The following is a 12,376-nucleotide window of genomic DNA, read 5'->3' on the forward strand; positions in this document are numbered from 1 at the left end:
GATAGTTTCTATACTTAAATAGAAGTATATATTATATTGAAAAATGTTGTGTGTGTGTGTGTGTGTATGTGTGCGCGTGTGTAAATAATTAAAATGATTAGTCTATGTAATTATATGTGATGTGATAATGAGTAATAGATTGCAAATAAAACAAAATTATTCAACATGATCTTAAATAGGCAATTGATCATATTATAAATTTTGCTGCAAAATCAAATTATATGCCTGCGGGCCAGCTTTTCGTGTTTCTTGTTTTCAGACGACCAAACAGGGTTGCTACTGGTGTTGCGGCCCAACATTCTCAGTATTATTCTGTTTGCTATGCTTCCTGCCCCCTATTCATCAGAAGATGCTAGCGAATTGCTAAAAGCTGCTATAAGAGATCTTGATCCTTGTTTCTTGAAAATGAACCTCTCTATGGAGAGCTTTTTCCAGTTTCAACAGATGTTCTTGATTCAAATTTTTGCTTACGAATTGGAAAAGCGAAGGTCGAATGAGAAGGAAAACATGTCACCATCACTACTTTCTCAAATATGGTTGGTTACGCACTTCTGGCAGCTGAGATTCTCTTCAGGGATGAGATTAGTGTTGAGATTATAAATCCTCCTTCTATCAGACCTCTTGATTGAGATGCTATAACTTCTGTCAAGAAAACCAACACATTGGTCACTATAGAAGAAGGTTTCCGACAAAGTGGTGTTGTTGCAGGGATTTGTGCCATCGTCTTTGAGGAATGCTTCAAGTATCTAAACGCTTTGGTCGAGAGGATTACATGAGCTGATATTCCAATGCCATATGCTGCAATTCTGGAGAAGCCGACTCTTTCTCAGGTTGAAGGACATTGTCTGGGCAGCTAAGAGAGCTTGCTATCGGTCCATATCATTAGCTTTTTTTTCTCCTGCAATAAGCCCTGCAAGCCCTCCTCCATAGCCTTTTTTTTCCAGTATGCCCACCTTCAGAGCTTTTTTTTGCATCAGGCCCTTCTCTAGATTTTTTTTCTGTAGCAAACCCTCAAGAGCTCTTTTTTGCAGGAGTCCCTTATGATTTTTTTCCTGCAGCAGGCCCTGCTTTGGAGCTTTTCCTGCAACAAGACCTACCTCAAGAGCCTTTCCTTTTTCTGCAGGTCATACCATGTGGTTTTTCTTGTGGGTTGTCCGCTTCCTTTCAAAATCCCTTGCAATATTATCTATAGATGTCTTTCGCCTATCTACATACACTGCAGAAATTGCAGTTAAAAACAACCACAATCAACTAAAAATTTATTTTTCTTGCATGTTGTCTACTTCCCTGCAAATTACCCTATAATATTACCTGTAGGAGGCTTCTGCCTACCTACTGACATTGCAGAAATTGTAGTCAAAGACAATCGCAATAAACTAAAAGTCAACTTTTCCTGCAGGTTATCTACTTTTCTGCAGATTCTTCTGCAGCATTACCTGTAAGAATTTTTTGCCTACCTACAGATACTGTAGGAACTACATTCAAAGACAACCGTAGTATAAGATGAAGACTTCAAGTTCTACTTCACAGGATCTTCCTCGTTTATTGTTAGATGTTTTCAAATCAATGTGAAGCATGATTTTCAACCATATTTTAACTTGAAGGAGAGTGTTTGAAGTTATATTAGGAAATAATTTATTCATATTAGAAGTTATGAGGATTATATTTTATTTCCAAATATAATTTTATTTCTATCTCTATTTTAGATTTATTTTGACGGATTGGATTTATTTCTTTCCTATTTTAGAATTTCCTATTTTATGTTGTTTTCTTTATCTCCAAAATAATTAATATGAATTAATTAAGTGGAGATATTATGAGTTATATCCTTTCTTTCGTGTTATTTCTTTTTTATTGTGTTTCCTATTCTAGGATTCATATAACAGTTATTTACACCACCATTTCATATCAATAAAAATTCCACATTATTCTGAATTTGAAAGGAAATTATAAAATATATATGATTCATGATTAAACGAAGCTTTTTTGAAAACTATGTATATAAAATCTTGCTGATATAGGTATCACACTAAAGGAAGCTCAATTCAAACCCAATAAACGGCAATCTAGTCTCATGTAATGGCGGTAATTATATTTTTACTATATAATAAATAAATGCATTTATGTTAAAATTTGATGCATTAATTGTTATGTTTTTTTATACATTTACCACAAGTAGTTTTTGAATGGCGACTCAATAAATATTGCCTGTTGTAATCCTTTGTCTTAAATAGAACTCATGTTACCTACTAAAATTATCTTGCTAAATTTATTAGAAGTAATGCATGTATGATATGATTACTTTATGGATTATGAAAATTAAATGTGATGCATGTGTATGTGGATGGATGGAGTTCATCCTCTCATGATAATGACTAGGGATGCTTGTACCTACATGAAAAATGATTATCTATCATCTCATGTTAGGTTTAAAAAATGTTATCAAGATGCATGTGACTCAAAGGTACAATTTGGATGGCTCTCTTGTCACATGTATTGTATAATAGGTGAAGTATTGAAATTATAAAATCATTTAAGGAACAATAATTGTTTTATTTTATTGAGAAAGTTACCAATGTATTTTATTTATTGTTCATGAATAAGAAATGCTTTATGAATTGTGCTAATATTTGCATATTTGTTACTTTTTATGTTTTGATTTGCTATAATTTTGAGATATAATTAGTTGCTGTGTTATTTTATTTATTTTTTCAAAGAATTCTCCCTTAACTTAAATTTGGTGAAAAAAGGTAGTTTGTTTAGAGTTAAAGATTGGTATTGTAATAAAGTTCTGTATTACTTATATTTTGATTTATATAAAAAAATAGTGTACTTTATAAAAGAATTGAATAAAATTTTGCTGTTTAGGAGGCTCTTTTGAAATTAGAAGGCTTTATGTTTGAAGATTTTCTAAATGTTATCTAAAGAAAGTTTTAATTCAATCGTCTATTTTTATTTTTCATTATAGTAATCCAAACGTGTAGGCTATGTCGTGACAATAGTGATATGAGAGCCAAATGCAAGTTTAGCGAAGATGATCAGATAGAAATGCCATTAGGAGAATCAATGAATTGCTATTAGCGAAGTAACATGTTTGGATAGACATAGGACTGTAACCTTTAAATAAATTATGACTATTTTTTTTATGTTGGGAGTACAAGACTTCAGTCAGGAAAATACCAGCGAAAATACAATAGAAATAAGGACATATGAATCACAAATCATAAGCCCACAAGGGATATATAATGATTTTTAGTCCGGTGATACAAGTGTCACCAAACACATGTTTACTTGCATGATAGCTGTAGTAACACAAATAATTCAAAGGTCTTAATCTTAAACTAGGGGAAATGGGGGAGTTTCAATTGTTAAATACTTGAAGTTATTCCAATATATGGATCTATTCCTTTTTTGGAGCCGATTGGCCAGTTGAATTAGGAAACTGGCTAATGCAACTCAAGAAGATCATTGATATTATGTCTTGTCCTCATGAGAGAAGGTCAATACTTGCAATTTATTTTTTGAAAGTAGATGGAGAAATGGTGGTGAGGGCAATTATAAGACAATATTGGTGGATGACCAAATTTTTTGATTTAGCGGAAAGGCTTATGAATAATTATTTTGAGTGGTTTGTGCCTTTTGTATTAGGAGATATATGATAAATTTATGAGATTGCTGCAAGGAGATCGAAGTTTGAAATTGAATTTATCATAGTCGAGATGTACGCCATAATTGATTCTTCAAATAGAGAGAAGTGCCACCTATAATTTTTTGTACTATAGGGTGCAATTAGACAACTTGATGATTGTTCAATTTTAGTTGAAAATGTTTGGAGACTATAAATGAATCTTTAAGCAGTCAAAGATGCAAAGATTTTCAAAAAATAAAACTGTTGAAGGATAAAAGAGCGTGTAGATCTTTCAGTCTTAGAACTGAAAATGGAAGAAATCTAAACTCAGGTCTCTTAGTTCATAAAATATTTTGAAAAACCTTCTCTTGTTCTCTCTCTACCCTTGCACGACCTCTTTAAATCTCCGCTTCCCACATATCTTGATTGATGGGGGGCTTATGATGGTTGTCACTTGTCATTCATATCTTATATGATTCTTATATGCAGTTCTTTTGAACTTTTCAATTTATCTCTTCAAGTATGCTTGAGGGTGTATCTCTTATGCTTGAGGAATTAGGCTAAAATTTATCCTCTTCGTTGCTGTGTGTGATCATGTTAAGTGTAAAAAGTATGTAAAAATAGTTGCTTATTTGTGCATAAATAATATGTTACTATATGTTTTTTATGGTGTTTTTGCTTAGTGTTATGCAAGAAATTTACAGGACAGCAAGCTAGAAAAAATGTCAAAAGTGCTACAGTATTATATTGCAGTGTTTACTGTAGCATAAAATATAACAACACTGGGACGTCACTGTTAAAGTGTTGGGGCGCCCGACCTAGAAAAAAATGTCTATAAATCTGAGAGCTCAACACTATGGCACCCGGATTGCATATCGTAACACTTGTTGGAACATGACAAAACCACATTGCAATGCTCTAGCTCCACAAACCGAGATTGTTCAGTTTTTTACGCGCTTTGATGGTTTTGATGTTGATTTTTGCAGAAATGGTATAAAAGGGGTTCTATAAGTTATATGGAGTGTTCTAGTGCCTAGGTTTTTCATTTTTATAGTGTGTTTGTAAGTGAGAGTGTGCGCGAACGATCAACTGGAAGGATTTTTGTAAGGTATTGAAAAGATTTCATGTGAAGATCATACTTGGTGTTTTCTTTACGCTTGTTTTGTTCCAGTGTTGGGATTTTTATGAATTTTCATTCTTACTTAATAAACATGGTTTGGAACTAAACTATGATTTCATATCTGTCCAAAGTAATTTTTTCAATCGAGCATATGATGTTGATGTGTTAACTTTTTGTGTTTCATTTACGTTCAATCCGATCAATTGATATGTTAAAACTTGTTGTGATCTTTGACTTTAAAAGAAAAACTAGTAGAACAACTATACTAACTCACTTTTCTAGGAGATGATGAATATTACTTTGATGATAGTACAAACAATCGTGAAATATGAAATCCTGTTGGTTTTTGCATGTTTTAGGAAACTAAATTGTTATATGAAATTTTTTGTTTGTTATGGCTTCGGACGAGACTAAGGAGTAGATTTACTCGTGATTGTCAATTACACTAGGAATAATTTTATTAGATTTAAACATATGCATAACACAATTCAAGGAAGGTTTTTATTTATAAAAACTTAATAGAAATAAAAATATTTTCATTATTATAGGCATCAATTGGTTCAAACAAGTAAACTCTTAGGATAACATTTGGATTAATTTAAGAAGCAACATCGTTCTTTGTGAGATCGATAACTCGAATTCAAAATACAAGTTCTACTCGATATATATATGTATACTAGTGATAATGTGTGCGTCATCGCATATCAAATCAAATTTTTTGTACTGTTGTTAGGGAAATTTAATTCAGTTGTATTTAAGTTTATATAATTGTTGCTTTGATTGTTTAGTACTGTTGTTAGGGAAGGATAATAATTTCTAATTTTAGGATAATATTATTCTAATGTTTCAAGTTTTAATTCAGTTGTATTTAAGTTTATATAATTGTTGCTTTGATTGTGTAGGTATTTTTTTAACTTCTGCAAATTGTTATTTTTTTTGTAGCATAATGCCGTAGTATTATCTTGTTAATGCCGCAACATTATCTTGATAGAGCTGCAACACTTACGTGAGACTCGTGTTGTTTTTATTTTTGCACTTGCATTCAATATTGTGCCTTTTTTTAAAAATAATTTATGTTCACTATCCATGTTTGTTAGTTTGAGGTCACTAGATAGTTTTAAGGTATATACAAATGACTTAATCTGCTAATTTAGTGTTGTTTGAACCTGAAATTAGAAGCGCCATAAAAAAATAGAAAACTAAAAAAAGATAAAAAAGTCATTAGAAAAAATGACAATCCCACAGAAAGAAAATAACTAGCTTAGATGAAATTCACCAGAGTATCAATAATGTCACTATTCAAGTGAACTTTTTTGAACTTAAATCTCCAATAATACAAATGTTACAAAACAATCGGTTTTGAAATTCAGTAGTAGGATATCCTAATTTGCATATAGCCAATTTTCTAAGGTTTTGTGTGGTCTCTTGGTATAATAATGTTTCTATCAACATTGTTAGACTTAAAGTTGTTTCATTTTGTTTTAGAGACAAAGCTAAGGTGTGGCTACCATTACGGTCTATTACTAGGAACGAAATTGCACACAAATTCCTTCCTAAATACTCCTCTCCATCTAAAATGTCCAAACTTAGGAATGATATTACATCTTTCTCTCAAATAGATTTTGTCTTTTTATGAGGATTGGGAGAGGTTTAAATAATTCTTTAGGAAATGTCCATATCATGACATACATGATTGGCTGATTATGTAAGTATTTTATTATGGGTTGGTGAGATTGTTCAGGTATATAATAGATACTACATAGGGGGTTCATTAATATCAAAACCCTTTGATGAGACCTATGCATTTAGTGAGGAAATGTCACTAATAATTTACAATTGTCTTTAGAGAGAGTCAATTCTAATAAAATATCTAGTACATACATACATATATATATATATATACATACATATACATGCATACATATATATACATGCATACATATATATATATATACATGCATACATATATATACATACATATATATATACATACATATATATATATATATATATGGGCAATATGTGTTATCTATTCTAACTTCACTGGTCGTAGCAATTTCTAAGTAATTCGATAACTTAGGCTCAAATTCAATACCATGATCATTAATAACTATTGAAAGTGCTCATACAAAATCTTGGTCACCTACTATCCAGATCGAAAAAATCACAAAAGTTTTGATTTGAATAATAATTAAATTATATGAAATATTCATTGGGATAGTAACCAACAAAACTCCTTAGGCAACTAGAATAATAAAAAAAATAATCTTGCAACCTTGAGACCCACTTACTGTACATTTGGTTTTAATACTTGTAACACCAATGTCTTGTAAGCTTGAAATGAAGTGGGGGAGTCGAGACAAACAAAATAAATAGAGTCGAGAGGAGGAAGAAAGAATATAGGCGGAGAAGAGAGCGAGAAAGACAACGAGAAGAGGAGTCTCATTCGTACCCCAAGTGGCAAAACGACGTGCATGAAGAAAGCCAGAAAGCAAGATTAAGAGGAAGAAAGAGACAGGCAGATACAAATTAAAATAAGAAAAAGAATAAGAAAGAGAAGGAAAAGGAATACTCACCTTGTAGGACGATCTAAAGGAGGCGATGCCGACTAGTGGATGTCCATGGTCGTCATCGAGCAGGTGAAGGAGACAAGGGCAACCAAGCTTGCGATTAAAGATGAAGGAAAAGTCTTCGTTGAGTAGGTGAGGGTGACAGTGTGGGAAAGTTGAAGCCGAGGGTGACTGTGGTGTCTCGCAAGGTCGATGTAGAGAAGGGGAGGAAGAGGGCATTGAGTGCAAAGTTGGGAAGATCGAAACAAACGGGTCTGGGTGTAGGAAGGGCCGATGAATGAGCTTGGTAAGTTAATTTTTTATTTAAGTTAATATAAATATTACTTAATTAATAGTTATGTATATATTTTTTATCATATGTAAGTGATATATAAATGTGAGAGAAATGATTGTCGATTATCCTAATATTGCATAAAATAAATAAATAAATGCTAATTAGAATCAAAATAATTAAATCACGACATAATACTTGATATAAAATTATTAGTAAATAAATAATGATACTATTTGAAACATAAATTTGAAGAATTAAAATAAAATGTCAAAATAAAAATAATAGTCATAAAATTAATTTTTATAAACATTTTTATAGGTGTCAAATTGAAGGAGTTGAAGTCAAATTAAACGATTAGATTCCAGCTAATTGATCAAACTGAAAATTTGTACTTTTAAATTATAATTGCTTTTGTTTCTTCTAAACTGAATTCATTGATTGTTATTAAAACTTGATTGCACTATTTTACTATGATTTCTACGCTCTTTTATATGTTGGTCATATCATTATGATAAATATGTATATATATATATATATATATATATAGACAGAGACTCCCTACATGTTAAACTGAAATAAAGGTTACAAAGCTATATGGGGCTTGGCTCACAAACAAAAAAACAAAGGTTCAGAAATACTAATGTTATGTGTTATTTTGATATAAAATTAAATGAAAAAAATATATCAATGATATGAATTGCATATACCAATTGCGAGTGTATGCTTGACTATGATGAACTCGACGTCGTTATGATACTAACCAGAGAACGCTAATGTACTCATGCACGTAAATATAAAGGGATATTGATATTGTTGTAACTTCATTGATATAAGTTTAGACAGTGTTTTTGTATTTGTTGTATTCATTTTAAAAAGATATTAATATTGAAACGATATAGTAAGACATAATGAATGTTTTGAATTACATTCATATTATATAGTATAAGCCTTCAAATACTCTTCAATTGATTTATATAAAGTTTAACTGACATGTATATTATTCTCTTCTCATTGTGTTACTATAGTTAGGTGTATGTGTATTCACTGCTATTGTTAGCTCACCATTGTTTTAAACTACATTTTAGATTTAATTATTTGATCAAAAGATGAATAATACAAGATAAAATGTTTATAGCATAAGAGGACAACCAGAAATGAGATAAATTTAATTATATTATTTTAATTAATTTTTTTTGTGGCAATTTCATTTGTTAAATGTTAATTATAGAAAATGAATTTAAAAAAAATTAATTTCCAATATCTGATCGTTTGTACTCATCTTGGTTAATTCTAAAGCCTTGGACCGGGTCGTGACAAAAGTAGTGTTAGAGATAGTTTAAATTTAAGTAATGTGAATCTTTTTGAAAGAGCCAATATGATAATGAACCTGAAACTTTTTTATGAATTTTAAGAACGTTGTAATAAATTATGCAATCTTAGATAGAACAATGATATGTAAATTTTGAGGATAATTTTTAGATATTGTAATATTTGAAAAATTAATAGTAATAAAAATTGAGAATTTATATTAATTCTAATTAACTAAGTATGTTAATTCATGCAAATGAATGCACCCGAGATTATAGAAGAGGTAAGTCAGGTTGGAAATAAAGTATCTTTTGTTACAAATGTGAACATAGATTCCCTGACCTAAATGATGGTTGCGGTGATGCAACTAATTTAGGAGTCCATATCATAGTTCATTAAAAATGATACTGTTGTTGTGAATAAGTATTTGAAGATATTTCAAGATCTACGTCCATCGTTATTTAAAGGAACTAGAGATTTGATTGAAGTGGAGAATTGATTGATGCAAATAGAGAAGATATTAGATAACATAGTGTGTCCCTATGAAAGAAGAGTACATTTATCTACATTTATGCTGGATGGAAGAACAGGAACTTAGTGACGACGACATGACATGGTGGGGGACATACTCAGCATGATGACAAACTTGGAGGATTTTGTAGAGCTTTCCATAGAGTGGTTTGTGCCCCTATTCCGCTCAAAGACAGATGCATAAAAAGTTTATTAAGTTGGTGTAGGGACGCAGGACAATCATGCAATGTGACTAAAGTTCATTGCATTATCGAGCTATGCATGACAATTTATATCTACTGCAGCAAAAAGGTGTTTTCAGGTTTCTTTTTGGGTTAAAGAATTCAATCAAGCAAGCGTTGGTGCTTTTAGGGATTAAAGGATACTCAATATTAGTGGAGCGATCTAGAACGTTAGAGATTGATTATTAGCTTATTTAGAAGAGTGAGGAGATACACATGAGGAAAAACATGAGTGAAGGAGAGCAGGTGGTTCAATTAGAGGGATCAAATGGGAAGAGGTCTATTTTTAGCTCAGGTGGATTCATTAGTGGCACGATTCACAGCACTGTAGCCTCATGTGCCAAATGTGGTAGACAACATAAGGGCGAATGGTTGATGGGCTCCAACACATACTACTTGTGTCACCATTCTGGTCATATATTGTCCATCACTTGGTCATAAGACCACTGAAGATCAGAAATCAAGTGGAGCTCTTTCATAGAAGACTGCTGGTGGACAAAGAAAAAGGTAACAACTTGAACTCCCACGCAAGGTCCACCAAGGCAACCAGCTTGACCGTGAGTTTATACCCTTACTTATAGTGAGTATGAAGAACCTACTGCTACTGATATAATTGCTATAGGGTTTGATGAGTGTTGTGTTTTCTTACATATTGGGGTGTCTTTCTAGCGTACTTTTTTGCTTAAGTGATTGTTTTATTTTAGTTATGTCACTTTATTTGAGATATATTGTTATTTTGATTATCTTATCATGTTTCCGTTGTGAGGGAAGTTTAGTTGAGTTGTCTTTTATTAGGTATTTACTTTGTAGTGATCACTTTTCATTTTAATGAACGACCCATAGTTTTTTTCATGAAATTTATGGACAATTCATGTTTATCATTGCGGCTAACGGACAGGATTTCCTTCCTCTGTGAGTTCCGTTAGGAGCTGTACGGCATGAGAGATGAGGGAGGCGAGCGGCTATGGCCTCGATCCCGAGAGGAATAGGTGCGGAGGGCGAAGGAGAATCGAAGCAGCTGTGTGGGATTTACCGTGAGGGAGAGAGGCGAGGGGGGATCTTCAGCGCAGAGGAAGAGATGGCGGAGGGCTTCTGGTCGCACGAACGAAGAGGACCGGGAACCTCTGTCGCGCGAGAGAGGGTCTGTCGAGCGCAGAGAGGGTAGGACGCTCGAGCGGACAGCAGATCTGCTTCGATCGGGGGCTTCGATCCAGTCGCAGAGAGGAGCGGGTGAGCGAATGAGAGTCTTCGGCGCGAGAAGGAGGAGATCGCGCAAGGGGTAGGCGATGCAGGGGAAGGTCTCGGTGCAGAGGCAAGCGGAGGAGATGAATCGTACCGAGACGGGAGGAAGAAGGCGGGCTTCGGCTGAGTAGGCGTGCGAGGGACTTTGTTCGATGCCGAGGAAGGAGAGACGAGCGCGAGTAGAAGACGGGTTTTCAAATCCAGCCTGCTCTATCGAGAAGAAGAAGCAAATTAGTATATCCAAAATTTAGAGCGAGTCGTTACCTAAAGGATTGGCGGGGAATTAATTTGTTTCCATTCACGCAGCCCCTCAAATGGAAAATCCTAACTCTCCATTAAGATAGAGATTAAATGTCACATTTGAAATTCAAAAATTTAAAATTCAAAATGTTTAACCCTTGATCAGCCCAAGTTCAGCTCGAATCAAACCCGAGTTGAACATGAGTTGAGCCCGGGCCCGCGTCCCGCTAAAAGAATGTGCATCAATTTCGGTGCCATTTGCGCGCACGCGTTACCCTAGCAATATGGGTGTCCTTCCTAGCTAAAGTCGACGTCCCGGACGCGTCGGCGCGGTCTGTTTTGTCATCCAGGGTCGTCCGGACGAGTTTGTTGACAGGCAATTCGATTTAAGTCAAAATCGTGTGTGGTGCAGTGAGTGTATGAATTGCAGCGTTCGCGAGTAATCGAGTCACAAAGGGTTCACCTAAGGCTGTTTGATCCTATAAGAACTCAATTTCAGGCCTTCTACATGTTGGTCCTTAGCCTTTGCAACTAAAAGTTGAGTGCTTGGAACCACTCATGAGAGTTCTTCACAAAAATGAGTCAAGAAGTGGATTGAAGTTCTACGAGAGGTGGACTTCATTACTAGTCCGCTAGGATAGTCAACAAGGAACTCCTAAGGCTAGATTATCGGTTCTAAGAGTAGGAGACTAAGACCTCACTAAAAATGAGGTCAACACAACTATAGTTTGATACTTCACCCTAACTCGAATAATTTTTGGTTCCAATATGTTTATCAACGAGAGATGCTTTTTACATCCATTCAAACTTTTATCATATATTTTATGCTTCTACGCCACATGCAGAGACCCACTTCTTTTGGTGTGGCTTAAATATTATTTAATTGAGAAAATGACTAAAATGGTTCTAAAATTCGTGGAAAGTGCTATATTTAGTCATACACTATTATTGGATCAATTTGATTTGTTTTATCTTAAAATTGATCAAAATTAGTCAGATCATTAGAATTTTTATTTAGGGTGATGAGAAGTTCAAGCTAGAGGTAGGATTAATTATATAATGTTTTTCTAAATCTTCTTTTTTTTAGTTATCACAATACCTTAATTCAATTGTTAACTTAGATTTAATTTATTACTCAAGTTGTAGTCATCACCAATAAGAAATATTGGAGAAAGGCTATTGTAAATCATGACAAGCAATGCAAAAAAATTGGAGATCGTGTCAAGCACCACTGCACAAACA

The 12,376-nt window shown here is 33.5% G+C and overlaps 1 protein-coding gene across 2 annotated transcripts in view; it reads left to right on the forward strand.

Annotated features, from left to right (window-relative positions):
• The window catches only part of LOC110023742 (casein kinase 1-like), a 34,618-nt gene that overhangs the window by 5,923 nt on the left and 16,319 nt on the right, over positions 1–12,376 (forward strand). The gene's annotated exons all lie outside the window — the stretch shown is intronic.

This window comes from Phalaenopsis equestris, unplaced genomic scaffold, assembly GCF_001263595.1.
Source record: "Phalaenopsis equestris unplaced genomic scaffold, ASM126359v1 Scaffold000229, whole genome shotgun sequence".
NCBI classification, from domain to species: domain Eukaryota; kingdom Viridiplantae; phylum Streptophyta; class Magnoliopsida; order Asparagales; family Orchidaceae; genus Phalaenopsis; species Phalaenopsis equestris.